Genomic DNA, 13,227 nt, shown 5'->3' on the forward strand with positions numbered 1-13,227 from the left:
CAGACCTCTGTGCAGCACAGATAAGATCAAGGCATGCTTCAGAAGCCAGAAGTTTTGCTTCATTTTGCTGGAAAGATGGTGCAGAAGAAGGGGGTTACAAGTTGATGGTTAAAAGTTTCTGGACACACAAAGAATCTCATCAGAGGTCAAGGCAAAATTTGCAAGGTTTTTTCAGATCAGAAGGTTCCTGGAGACAGATCAAGTGGTAAATCCAATAGCACTGATATACAATCAGCCTGTGCAGATGGAGGTTGGATGGGGACCAGACACTTGCCTAGTATCAACAATTTTACCTGAATTTAATTAAGGAACAAAACAGGGAGGTAGTTACTTACAGACCCAAGAGCTTAGAACAGCTTTTCTTTTTATCCTAGAACAAAATAGGAATAATTAAAGATATGGAAGTGCACGGACAATCAGACAAAAATTAATGTGGCTGTATGAAAGGTAGAGTATTTTTTATTATTTTTATATTTGGATAGGAGAATAAATAATTTTAAAGCACTGGTTATGTGGTATATGAAAGATATCTGGGTTTCACAGAGGGGGGTTGGGAAGTTATGAAAGCAGGGGAATGCAGGGATACACACTTTGATAACTCAAAAGAGGGTAACAAATTGCTTAATGAAGAGATCCTGAAATAAAAAGTTGTGGGCTCATGAAATTCCTTAGGGACTGGTTTTGGCACGAGCTAATTTCATATCTTCACTGATGACCTTGGAGAAGAAATGTAAATATTAGCTGAAGAGACAAAACAAAGAAGTATCACTGATACAGAGAAAGGGAAAAATGCCTTCCAAAAAAGTTGGAAAAGGAGAGAGAAATTTCTGACAAGCAGAAAGAATGGCACTAGAGTGTTCTGGACAAAAAGAGAGGTGATGGTAGAAGTCTAAACAGTCTTTGCTTTTTATAGCCTAGCAAAAGGAATGTTAAGAGGGCATATGATTTCTGCCTATTAATACATCAGATGGGTAAATCCCAATGAAGGGGAGCTGCTATTTCAGCTAAAAGGCTGAAGAGTACTGGCATGAGAACACACACGCATCACCTGCTTAAAATAGAGGCTAGATACTAGGAGGTCATTTGAACCACAATAACACAGAGGCTTCCTTCTAGCCACATGTAAACTGTTTTCATACATATGCCATTAAAAACAGCTCTGGAGACAAGCTCTTTCTCTCCCTCAAACAATCTCAAACAAGCTCAAGCCCTTCCCTCTGCTCTGTTGTGGGAAATGTTAGCTAAGCCAAGCTGTAGGCAACTCGTAATTCCTGCTGCAGGTCATCCCCACCTCCTCTTAAACATCACAGATTCAAGGTCACAGTTTTTTGCCCAGCTTTACATGAGCTATGAATTACAATTCCTGGTCTCATTGCTCCTGGGATTTGAATGCATAGGTGGCTCCTGTTAGCATACAGAAGAAGCTTCCGTGCTGGCCTTCCCAAAAATGTGCATATTTGGCACAGCTTTCACCACTGAGCAGTCCCTGACACAAGTGGGGACATTACCACAGCTCCTCCAGACAGTGTTACACGGGGTAAAGGGAAATAAACACATATGGGTTAAGCAGGATGTCTTGCACCCCTAACAACTTTTATCTTGCCTTTTCATTTTTCTCCTGAACTTACACTACTTATATACAGAGTCACCTGGCTAATCCTGGCTGTCAAAAATCAGCACTCTATGATCCAAATCCCATAGGAGAGTCTGAGCTGTGTTTCTGGGCTGCCTGTGGAGGCCTCGTGACAGAGTTGTGTTGCTCGGCATCAGACAAAACCCTAAGGGGAAAAATAAGCTCCCAGGAAGCATAAGGATAGAGGAGAACACTGGTCACAAACCCCTGGAACCTGTGACTGTGTGGTCAACTCCACCTGTTCAGCTGCCACTCAGAAATGTTCTTCTTTTGTTTAAGGAACTGCTCCTTGTGGTTGTGATAGCTTGTACAAACATGACTTGGAAACACAACTTCCAAAAAAAGATTTGGAATCACTTGACTGCAGGCATCTCCCAGTGGTGGGACCTGTGTGCAGGCACGGTGGCCAGCATGTGGTGATCCTGCTGAGGCCTTTTCTTGCACCAGAACTCCAGCTGAAGCAGTGGCTCCTATGTTGACTTCTCCATAGGTTTCTGTTTGATGATCTCAGAAGTTGAAAATTATTTCCCTGTTTTCTGAAAGGGAGACACTGAAACATCAGCTTCTAAACTAATGTACTATACCACCTTTTCTAGGTTCCCTAGGGGACAATGACACTTCTGATTTCTTGTAGAGCACTAGAAGATGTCTGCCTGTGTCATTATCTCCATGTACTATTCTGCACATCCATGCAAGATCATAGAATCACTTTGCAAGTGGGTGTCAGAGTATCAGCCTCTAAATATGTCTTTTTGCATGTCAGGACCCACGTGCATCAGGGCATGGGTCCTATTTTGTATCTCTGTGTGTCTCTGTGCAGGTTCAACCCTCTGTACCAAGGACCTCAGAAAGGTAATGAGGGCAAAATCCTTATGCTGTCAAGTTAAAGAGCACTGGAAATGTGACTAATAATAATAATAATAATAATAATAATAATAATAGTAATAATCCTGCTGTTCTAATAGCCCAGACTAGAGCTGCTCAGAGTGCACAGATGAGGAATGCAGGGATCACATCAAATGGTCTTGCAAGTGCAATATCACATCTCAGGTCTTCAGGTACTGCACCCCTGTGCATGCTCTCCCTTTGCAACAGGGAGATGCTGGGAGGGGAGACCTTCACACCCTGGCAGTGAGGTGGCAGAGAGCCCACCAGTCAGAGGGTGGCTGAATGTGGGAAGTGTGTTTTCCAGCTGAGTTCCTTGTCAGGAGAGCTCTGCCACCCAGCACAATGCCTTGCATCCTTCCTTTCTGCCAGATGTTGGGCGCAGTCACTTGCCAAAAAATCACTGGCTGAGAGGCTACCTATTCTAGAAAAAGGAGGCACCACAGGCAGAGGTTACACTAAGAGCCAGAACTTGTCCCTTTTCAGGCACTGGCCAAACCTTCTAAAGTCTCTTTTTTCCAGGTGGAGGGAGAAGGAGGTCACTCTGATGAACACCAGCTAAGACTCACCAACACCAGCTCCCTTTCCCAGTGCTCATCTGCCAAGAAAGATGGGGGAGCAGAGTGCCCAAGGGACAAGTCTCGGAGTGCTGAGGGTAACCAGAGAGGTCAGCAAGGAAGTGATAGGAGCACTGTGTGTGCTCCTGGTATCCTGTGGACCTGCTGGCTCAGGGCTTGTGGTCATGTTTAGTACCAACAGACTCTTGGGAGCACACAGCTCCACCAGGTGATAAGGAAATGAACCTTTGGCTGCACCCTGCGTGGGGTGCTCTGGTGCACGAGAGGGACACCTCCCACGGGGCAGGGGTGGCTGAGGTCCTGATGGGACCTGGCCAAGGCATGTCAGCCATAGCTGATATAGTTTTAAACATGCCCTGTTCCAACATGCCCATGAACAACTTGCAGGAGGTGAAGGAAAGAAGGGAGCCCTTTGTCCCTGCACTGAGAACAAAGGCTGTTCTGTGAGCCCCAGGGCAATGCTGACCCAACCAGCATCAGCTGCCGCTGTTTCTTCCGTCACACTGACAATGCACAGTTGCAGGGTTTCTCCCCCTGTGAGGAGAATGGGATTTAGTGATACCATAAGTTAGTCAAACAGCAGCCAAGATACCAATTCAAGTCCCGTTCAATGGATGCAACGTTTGCTTTGTGCTGTTTTTCTTCCACTTCCTGTATTTTGCACTAAGCCTCATTTCCTCTCCCTTTTTCTCTGTAAGCACAAGCACCACAAATGCACACACACACTTTCACTCCTCTCCCTTCTATTTAGCTCCTATTTTGGAGGAAACAGCTGCGTATTTATCTTGCTAGAGAGATCAAATGTTTTTCCAACACAGCTCTCAGAGAAACAAACAATGTTAACCACTGAAACCACCACTGGTGTGCATCAGCTGTGTCGCATCCACCCAAATGAGTGGGACAGAGCACCTCACTCCTTCAGGCTGCCAGGATCTTGGCTAGACACTGGATCAGGGTCTTACAGTAAGTTTCCTCTGGGGTTGGGAGAGAGGCCACAGCCAGTCCCTGCTGGGGGTTGGCCTTGGCAGGGAGCACAAGCAAGGAAGCCAGCCTGTGGAGTGACACTTGGTTGCTGGCTGGTGACCTTGTGTTGCCATTAGATAACCCCTGGAGCAAGAGCCAGCCAGGAGTTCCATGTGCAGGAGCTGGCTGAGGTGAGCTGTCCCTGCCCTTGCCACCCATCCACGTTGGGCAAAAGGTTTCCTTCTCCTGCCTGCTGAAAAATGCAGTCCTGATCCTGTGGCTCCCACTCGCAGGGCCCCAGGCAGCTGGTGGAGGGAGGGAGAGGGGACAGGTCACAGGGTCATGGGACTGCCAGTGTCCTTGTGGCACCTGTAGCAGTGCACACTTGGTGCACAGAAGCCAGTGCTGAGCTACAGCTTCCCTTTTCTCTTGAACTGCTATCCAGGTGTGAAGATCATTCTCCAAAATTTCCTCTCCATCACAGATGTGCCTGCTGTCTGCATGGTCCAGAGGAAGGCATGCTGTTGGCCTAGATTTTGTCTTTGTCTGTAAGCCACTTGCTTAACTGCTTCCCATTGGTGATTACTCCTGTAAAATCAGGGCAGTTCTGGCTGACTCTCTGGAGTTCTAGGGACTGGCCACAGAGAGAGAGACAAGCTGAGATGTGTATACCTTGAGTTGGGAAACCTCTCAAGGATGTCTCTTATTTGTGAGTTCAAGGGTAAACCAGTATCCAGACTGAAGACAGGAAAAAAAAAAATCTTTGTTCTGGTCGGGAAGGAAAGAATTGTGTGAATGTGACTTGGTTGCCCAGGATTTCATCTGGCAGATATAGTCCTGCTATTGCAAGGAGCTGGGAACTGGCACTCCTGTCCTTACAGGCTTTTGTTTGGAAAAGTTCCCATCAGTTAGAGGTGCTGGGAAGGATTTCTTGAGACAGAGAACAGGCAGAGTTTGCATGTAATAAACACAAAGGTGCCTCCTTATTGACCACAGGCAAGCCTCTGTCCTGCAAATTAATAACTGAATTATTGAGTAATTTCTGATGGTCACACAGTGCCAGACATACCAAGAAAATATCAGAGCAGAAGGGTGGAGGTCTTAAAGCTCCAGAGGAGTTCTGGGGCTATGGGAAGCAGCAGAGGAAGGTGAAGGACTGCTTTAGTCAGTGCCTGCACGAAATGTGAGCACATAAAAAGATCTCCAGAAATAGTCCTATTTCTTACACTAGCTGGTTCTGATGTGCTTGTTAGTTTGGTAGTTTTAGGGGAGGAGAAAGGAAAAGAGGAGCATAGCCAGCTCCCTTAGAAGAGACCAGCCCATGGCTGGAACTGAAAACAAGGACTGCTGGAGAGCCAGAACTAACCCTGGCTGTGCCAAGCAACACAGTGCATCCCCCTTAAAAACATGGCTATGCCTGGGTGAATAGTGTCCTGAAACTGTTTGCAGAGCTGGGAATCCACAGCACTGCAAGAAAGGGAGCTAGGACCTGCAGAGCAGAGTGTGTGGACAAAGGATGACTGCACATCCTGTGGCCCCTGTGGGCCCTGCAGAAGCCACACAAGCCACAAAAATCTGAACATGGCTGGATACAGCTGCTGCTATAATATGATAGTGCATGAGACTGGCTCCAGTTCAGCGGGGCTGTGGTAGAGCACGCAGCATAGAAGAGATTCAGTTTGATGGCTGCTGATGCCTATCATTGCCAGTAAAATGGAGGAATGGACAAAATGGGAAATTATCCTGCTTATTCTGAAAAAGACCCCAGAAAGGACCTAAACTGGCTCAGAAACTTACTACACAGCTCATGTCCCAGAAACCCTGCTATCACAGTGTCAAGAAGCTTTCCAGTGCAGGGCAACTATGATGTGACAGAGTAGTGTCATGAGTGTAAATACAGACACAGATTACAGAGATATACATATGTCTGTACAAATGTGTATGTTTGCATGTATGTATGGCACACAGAAATCTCTTTCAAAGAGCTTTGGGCTCTGAACAGCCCCAGAATCACTGGCAGCCCCAGCGGGGTGTGCTCTGTGCCCTGGCAGTGAGGGCACTGCAAAAGGGGAGCCCCTGGGGCGCATAGCCAAGGGCAGAGCAGCCCAGGGTAAGCTGAAGCCAGCACTTCCTGGCCAAAATTAACATGCTCCTTGTTGCCTAATCTGTAGGACTCATCCCAGGGAGTTCTGAAAGAGACTCGAGCTGTGGTATGCACATGTGGAGGGCAGAGCAGTGCCTTGCTTGGGTTAACAGTACCATCACGTGTTAACCTGGGCAGGAGTGTGCTTCTGTCCCTGTTATCACCAGGGTGTGAGTGCTTACTGGAAAACTTCCTTACCCTGGAGTGCAGAATCTAAAGGGAAGCAGTTGGACTGCATCCTCAGCTCCCCTGGCTTTGGCACACATAACTGAGCTCCCCAAATATTGCTTTAGCAGAGAGCTGGACACAGAGCAGAGCAAGGAGGGTGTCTCTTGCATGGTGCGGTGACACCGAGCCCAGCTTCACGAGGTTCAGCATAAAGGAATAATAGCAGCAAAAGCATCCTTGAGCCTTGGCCAAAATCCGCCCAAGAGGGAACTTCAGGTGCCACTGCTGCTGGGAGGTCAGGCCAGTGTGCTCAAGGTCAGATTCCTGTCAGAGGCGGCTCTGCTGGCTGCAAGATGATCTCCACGCTGAGTCTGAAATGCTGCTGGTGGCCACCTCCACCAGCACCACCACGATTGTGGAACTTTTTTCATGGAAACTATCAAGCTGGGAACATCCTTGAGCATGGAGATAGCTTTCCTCACTAGAGAGGGTGAATGGAGACATTCTTTTGCTGTGGAGAGTTGGGGAGTCGGGAGGAAAACATGGCCTCTCCTGTTGCCATGCTGGTCACTGATGGCAGCCTTCTCTGGCTGTGCCCTTCTGCCCCAGCTCCAAGTCTGCATGCTGGCTGTGCTGTCCCTGCAATTTAAGATTTGTTTGACCAGCAGGGAACCACCAAAGAGTGTGTTTAAGATAAAGACAAGACTGTGTTGTCTGTGGAAGAGGAGATCAGGCTGAATCAAAGGAGTGGAGGAAAGATCTCGTCTGAAGTTCATTACCTTCATGTAACTCAGGGTGTGGGTCAGAGCCTTGAATGTGCAGGGCAGGAAAGAGATTAAGTGAGAAGAGTGGAAAAGGTAAAACCACAAAGGCTTTGAAGGCCAGGAAGGGAACATTCTGCTCAGATGCCTGGACAGAGGTTTATGATTATTTTCTATGCAGCTCAGTTGTATTATCCACTATGAAAAATCATTGGCCGTGGAGATATCTGATAAGAACTGGGCTGGCATCAGCTGGGAGAACAAAATGTCAAGAATGCATCGCACTGCACCCCCACTTTTACCAGCAGGCAGGACATTGGTCTGGGAACAGTGTGTTGCTCACCCTTATCTCTAATTGCCCTGCTTGCCTAGCTTCTTTACTGCCTCCTAATGAATGCAAATATGATGTTTTGAGATTTGATCTTCTTCTAAGAACCCCTTCCCCTCCTGCCTCTCACCTCCTGACCTGTGTTCCCTAATGCATGGCCTGGGCTGATGATGGGAGGTCTGGGGAGCTGGGAATGATGTGAGTACAGAGGAATACCTCTAATCTGGCTAGCTCTGTACTCCTGTGCCAAGCTTTCCCCACAGAGCAGAAAAAAGTTGCCATTTATGGCAAAATCTATCTGCTCCCAAATGCTTCACAGTGAAGCAAAGCAAAAATCCCCTTCCTCACTTATTTTGGCAAGAAAGAGGATATGGGCTATGGGTTGCTGAACAGCCTCAGCCTAGACCATGACTGTCCAGGGTACTCAGGAGATGTCAGCAACAGGCACCAGGGAGAGGAACAATTTCAAGGAGAACCAATGGACTGAGGTGAGACACACTGCACAGGAGCTCAAGGGCTTTTCTTCTCCTGCCCATGCTACATCTCCTTCTATCAAACCTACCCCTCAGCTCTGCAGGACTGGAGAGCTGTGTCACCAGCACACCCAGTGGGTGCAGAAGCTCATCCCACAGATGTGTGAAGAGCTGTTTTTCTAACAGTAGCACACACATGGCATCTGAAGAGACTTTTGTTCCTTGGTAAGGTGGGACAGGCCTTGTTAGGGTGGAATCACTGTTAGCCTGAAATTCAAAGAGGGATTGACCTCCCTTTTCCTGCTTAAGATTTGATAGGCATGAAGCTATGAAAGAAAAGGCTTTTATTCACTCCTTCCTTTCTCAAGCTTGACTGTAGCAGAGTGTCTTTCCTAAGACTGGCTTGGGAGGCTTTGCTTCCCCACCCTTTGTGAGCCATCACATACAACAAGGCATGTCCTAAACTGCTGCTCAGATCTGCTGGCAATTCAGTCAATTTCTGTGGAAGCCTGAGTAGAATACATGTCTCTCCCTGTGTTGTTGGATATACAATGCCATCCCTGTCCCCAGGGACTGCTGCACCCTTCCCAGACTGCTGCTGGAGGGTATCCAGAGCCAGCTCCCTGATCTCCCTTAAGGCACAGCTGGCATGCTGAGCTGATGGGGCTCAAGCCCCAGTGACACCCTGGGAGCAATAGCATTGCTGAGCTCCCCCTAGACAGCAGGACAAGCCTATTCAAGCCTGAAAGGTGGTCAGGCAAAAGAATGTTTATGTAGCTGTATTTATACAGCTGTAGCTCTAAGACACCTGTGGGCATGTATTTAAACAGCTAGATCTTGCCTGAGTGTTCAGGTGTTAATATTCCACTGATATGAGTGAATACAGGACAGTCCTTCAGGACAACATGAACAGAAAACTCCTGACATAGTTATTACACACCGTGTGTGGGTCTGGGGAGAGGGGCTCATGGATGTTGGCTGAGAATCCAGCAATCACGTGCATGAAGCACTGGGTGGAGAGCTTCATGTGAGGGGTAACTCATGGATAAGGCACCAAGGGCAGGAAGAGGTTCTGGGTGCTTCTTCTAAATTTGGTTGTAATTTGGGGATCTCACCCGTGGCATGACCCTGCTGACACCAGTGCAAGTTCCTTGATTCTAGTAATGATGCATGGATGAGTTCAGGCAGCTGGTAACAAAAAACACACTGAAATCCAGAATGAAAAAGAGGAAGGCTCGGCAAGCTGTAGCTATGTGACTGCTTCCAGAGGAGGTAGTGAGAACTCTGCCCTGACTGCTCTGTCTGTGACCAAAATAGACCTTCCCCAGCAGATCCTGAGAGTGGTCATCTCAGTATTAAGTTTTCTTTCCTATCATACCTTCATTATTTCCAGGTGATCACACTGTTCCCAGCAGCTTGCTCCGACTGCCAGCAGTGCAGCTGAGCTGTTCCTGACCCCTGGCCTATGGTAATTAGAAGGCTTTGCCGGAAGCCTTCAAGTGGTATCTGTTGCTTTGGGAGTGATTTGTCCAAGATGGTCAATTTTCACTGTGGAGGAGAAGGAAGGTCACTCGGAAATGTTCGCTCCAAGGAAAAACTCCCTTCATATCTATTTTAATCTCTCTGGGGATTAATTTCCTCCTAAAAAAAACCCTGGAAGAGCAGAGAAGTAAGAGCATGCAGGCAAGCACGTGTAATAAGGATAGGCTGGGGACAGCCATGTTTCAGACTGGCTGTTGTACAGACTTGCTTTTAGAAAGTATTTTGTAAAAGGGAAAAAAACATTTAAAAGGAACAGAAAAATGCATGATTAGCTGTAGATAAAACTTTTAAAAACAGCAGAAAATACCCTAACTGGGAAGAAAGAGCCCAGCTGTCTGCTGAGCACTCCCTTTCCCTTCTCCTCTGCCCCTGGGCCCAGCTTTGTCTGCTGAGGCAGCATGGAGCTGTGGGAAGACCATTCTCAGCCATTTCAGGTTGTAGCTTGATGATGTGGTAAACCTCCTGCCATCAGATCAAACACACCCCAGCCATGCCATACACAGGGCAGATAAGTATAAACTTGTTGGTTTAAAATAGTTTCTGAGTTTTTGAGACAATAGTTCTTGCACAGCCAAGCTTCATGCCTGTGCTGCTCTATTTTTTCACTGGGTCAGGTGCTGCTCATTCTGCCACACATGGGATGAAGCTGTGAGAGCACCACACAATGTTTATTCAACAGAAAGGAGCCCTGTCACCATGCCTCAGCCAGACCAGATTTATAGGGATGGGTAATGCAGGGCATTGGCTGGATGAAAACTATCAGATTGTCACCACAGAATACCTGTCACCAAAGATATGTGTGGATGGCCTGGCAGGTGTTATATGAATGAAGGGTTGTGTGAGAGCCAAGTCACCAAGGGGAGTCACAACTGAGCTGGGTCAGTTTGTCTGGGCAAGGGTCACCACCAGAACTCCTTTGGCCAGAGCTGTTGCTGAGCTGTGTGGAGCTGCATCCTCCACAAGAGTGCTCCTGTTGACTTCTTGGCTGTCTCCCCATCAGCCCCGCTCTGTTTAGTTGTGAAACCCGACCCTCGTATCCCATGTCCAGCAGGTATGAGGACCAAAGTAAATAAGCCTCAATAGAAACTACACTTGTTAGGGACAGAATGCGTGTTAGATTTCATAATTCACCTTGGGACTCATTTGCTGAAGGCTGCTCCGAGCCCATTAGCACTGATGTCTATTTTTAGCCCTGATTCCTGTCAGCTGTGGGTCCCAGTCCATGAATGTGACACGCTGTCAAGAATTCCTTTTTTTTACCCTTTAACATTTAAAAAATAGCTATGGGGTTTTCTGCTGGCTGTTCAGTGTCCTCTGCCACAGTAAAGGGAAAAGCTGAGCTGCTGTGCGTGTGGAGAGGTTCCCCATTCCTCATGGGTGACAATTTTCTAACTATCCCTGACTTTCTGGCTTATTCCAGCGCATCAGGGATCCAGTTAAGTGAGCACATAGGACATGGGGGTGCTGGCTAGGCAAACCTCTGGGAGGTGACACCAACCTTCCCAGGCATTCTTAGGAAGCACAGCTGTTTTCCAGCTATAGTTGGAAAGTTCTGGTGGCATTTCACTGGAGGGTTTTCAGTATCTCCTTCCTGATCAGATCTCCCCGCTGGGCTGTTTGAACTGGCTCTTTGCCGGACAGCAGCATAAGCCTCCCAGAGGCAGAGGGAAAGTTTTGTGTACCGTGCAGGAAAGTGTGGGGCCTCCTAAAGTGAAAGGAAGCACATAAATGCAAGATTGTACAGCTGCTGTTATCAGAGCTGGGCAAATCAGCCATATTTTCTTTCCAGCCTTCTGAAGAGTCAGAGAGCATAAAGGTTCACGCAAGTGAAGAAGTTACTGTGCTTGGAAAGCCAGATGGAAGAAGCAGGGAGATAGATGATCTCATGGGAGCAAAGATGAGAGTGATGAGAGAGATTTCTATCCTTCCATATAGGGAGTAAAAACTTTCCACAGACACAGACCTTCTGCCATACTTTTCATCAGCAAAGCCCAGGAGTCCAGAGGCCCTTGGGATGGCACATGGAGTGATGGGGAAAGACAAGAAGGGCTGCAGAGACTGGAGGAGAGGAGAGATAGAAGAACATGTGAAGCAAGTGCAGGCAGGATCTGAGCAAGCCTGAAGCACTGAGCTGTGGGAGAGCACAGAAGGGGCTCTAAGCATTGGTACAATTTGGGAGGTGATGGAGTAAGAAGCTGTAAGTGTAAGCTATGGAAGGTCCCTGGGATGCATGTTCAAAGCCAGACTCCTGGGAAGCCTATCCACAGAGCTTTACTGAATATAATTGTTTATACATTTTCACCTAATTGGGGTTAATCTGCTTTCTACTTTGGCTAATCAGCTGATTCAGAGGCCTAATAGGTTGGAGGGGGATGTTTTGCTCTCCTCCTGTTTTCAAGGCCATGGAGTCAGGGGCAAGCGAGCACTGTGGAGGGGCTCAGAGCTGCCTGCTGTCAAGTCTGGTAGAAAAGTGCTTTATCCCTTGAGGAATGGTGCTGGGGAGCAGGTCCCCAGGAGAGACTAGTGCCTTTCTTCTTGCTAATTGGCAGATCTTGTGAAAACGAAGGATTACTAGGAAAAAAACTCCTCTGCAAGAGCCCAGCACTGAGCAAGGTAACCGCTCTGCTGAGGTCTGCTGAGGCTCCCACATCCTGGGGGGTACCACTCCCAGCTGGCCCCATGCCCTGCCCTCACCCTTCTGCCTCAGACCCCCACCTCAGCAAAGGATATGCATGATTCTGGCACAGACATCTGGGGTCCATCCACTCAGGCACTGATGCTATTTCAGGTTCCTTTGCTGGGTGGTGAGTCATGAGCATCTCATGCAAAATCTTCCATGTCACTTCAGGCTAAAGGAGATGGTGTTGCCATCATAGGCACATCCTGCCCTTTGAGGGTGGGAAAAAAGTCAGGGTGAGCTCAGCCATGTGATGGGAGCTCACTGTGCTACAGGGAAGCTGCTGTAAAGGCTGTCTCTAATTGCTGCTCATTACTTAGCTTGTGAATATTGACCAGCACCTAGAGCCAATACAGAACATCCTCCATTGCCTTCTCTACCACACCCTGGTCCTGGCTACCTGCTCCCTTCCCCAAGCATTGGAGCCCCATCCACCCCAGTCACAGCTCCCTCAGCCCCTTACCCAGAAAAGGATGCCAGGGCACAGTGGGGTGAAGCTTTCCTCTAACGTGAGTCACTCCTTGTCCAGACTTGGCTTCAGAGTAGTTTTCTTTTGGAAAATGGCAACTAAACTGGTGAGTCACAGCATGAAGTGCAAGAAATGCTCCTGGACTAGTGTGAGATGTCCAGGTGAGCTGGAACTCCTGAGCAGCAACTGTAGCCAAAAAAGCATTCCTGCAAGATGTGTTTGGATGTGTCTGGAAAAGAGCCTCAACTACAGTGCAGCACAAGGACAGCCCAACAGGGAGCCCGGGGGCCACTGGGGAGGGGGTCAGCTCTGGCCAGGATGTTCTGAGCAGCAGCTGGACCTTCAGGAGTCCCTCCTCACCCACACCTTTGAGTCTTAGTGAGAAGCCCAGTGCTAAGGCTGTTTAAAGCTGAAATGTCAGGGAGAGCAACAGGACTTTTTCTTCTTTTTTTTGCCAGCATCTGACAACCAACACTGATTTTGCAACTTCACTGCAGCGGGCCTCAGGCACTGACCAAAATGTTTAAGGAAGTGTAATGCCCGAGTCAAGGAAGTGTCACGCCTGGGTGGACTGAGTGTCATTTCTGCATCACCTCTCAGTCATCAT

The sequence above is a fragment of the Agelaius phoeniceus genome, chromosome 2 (genome assembly GCF_051311805.1).
Source record: "Agelaius phoeniceus isolate bAgePho1 chromosome 2, bAgePho1.hap1, whole genome shotgun sequence".
Taxonomy (NCBI): domain Eukaryota; kingdom Metazoa; phylum Chordata; class Aves; order Passeriformes; family Icteridae; genus Agelaius; species Agelaius phoeniceus.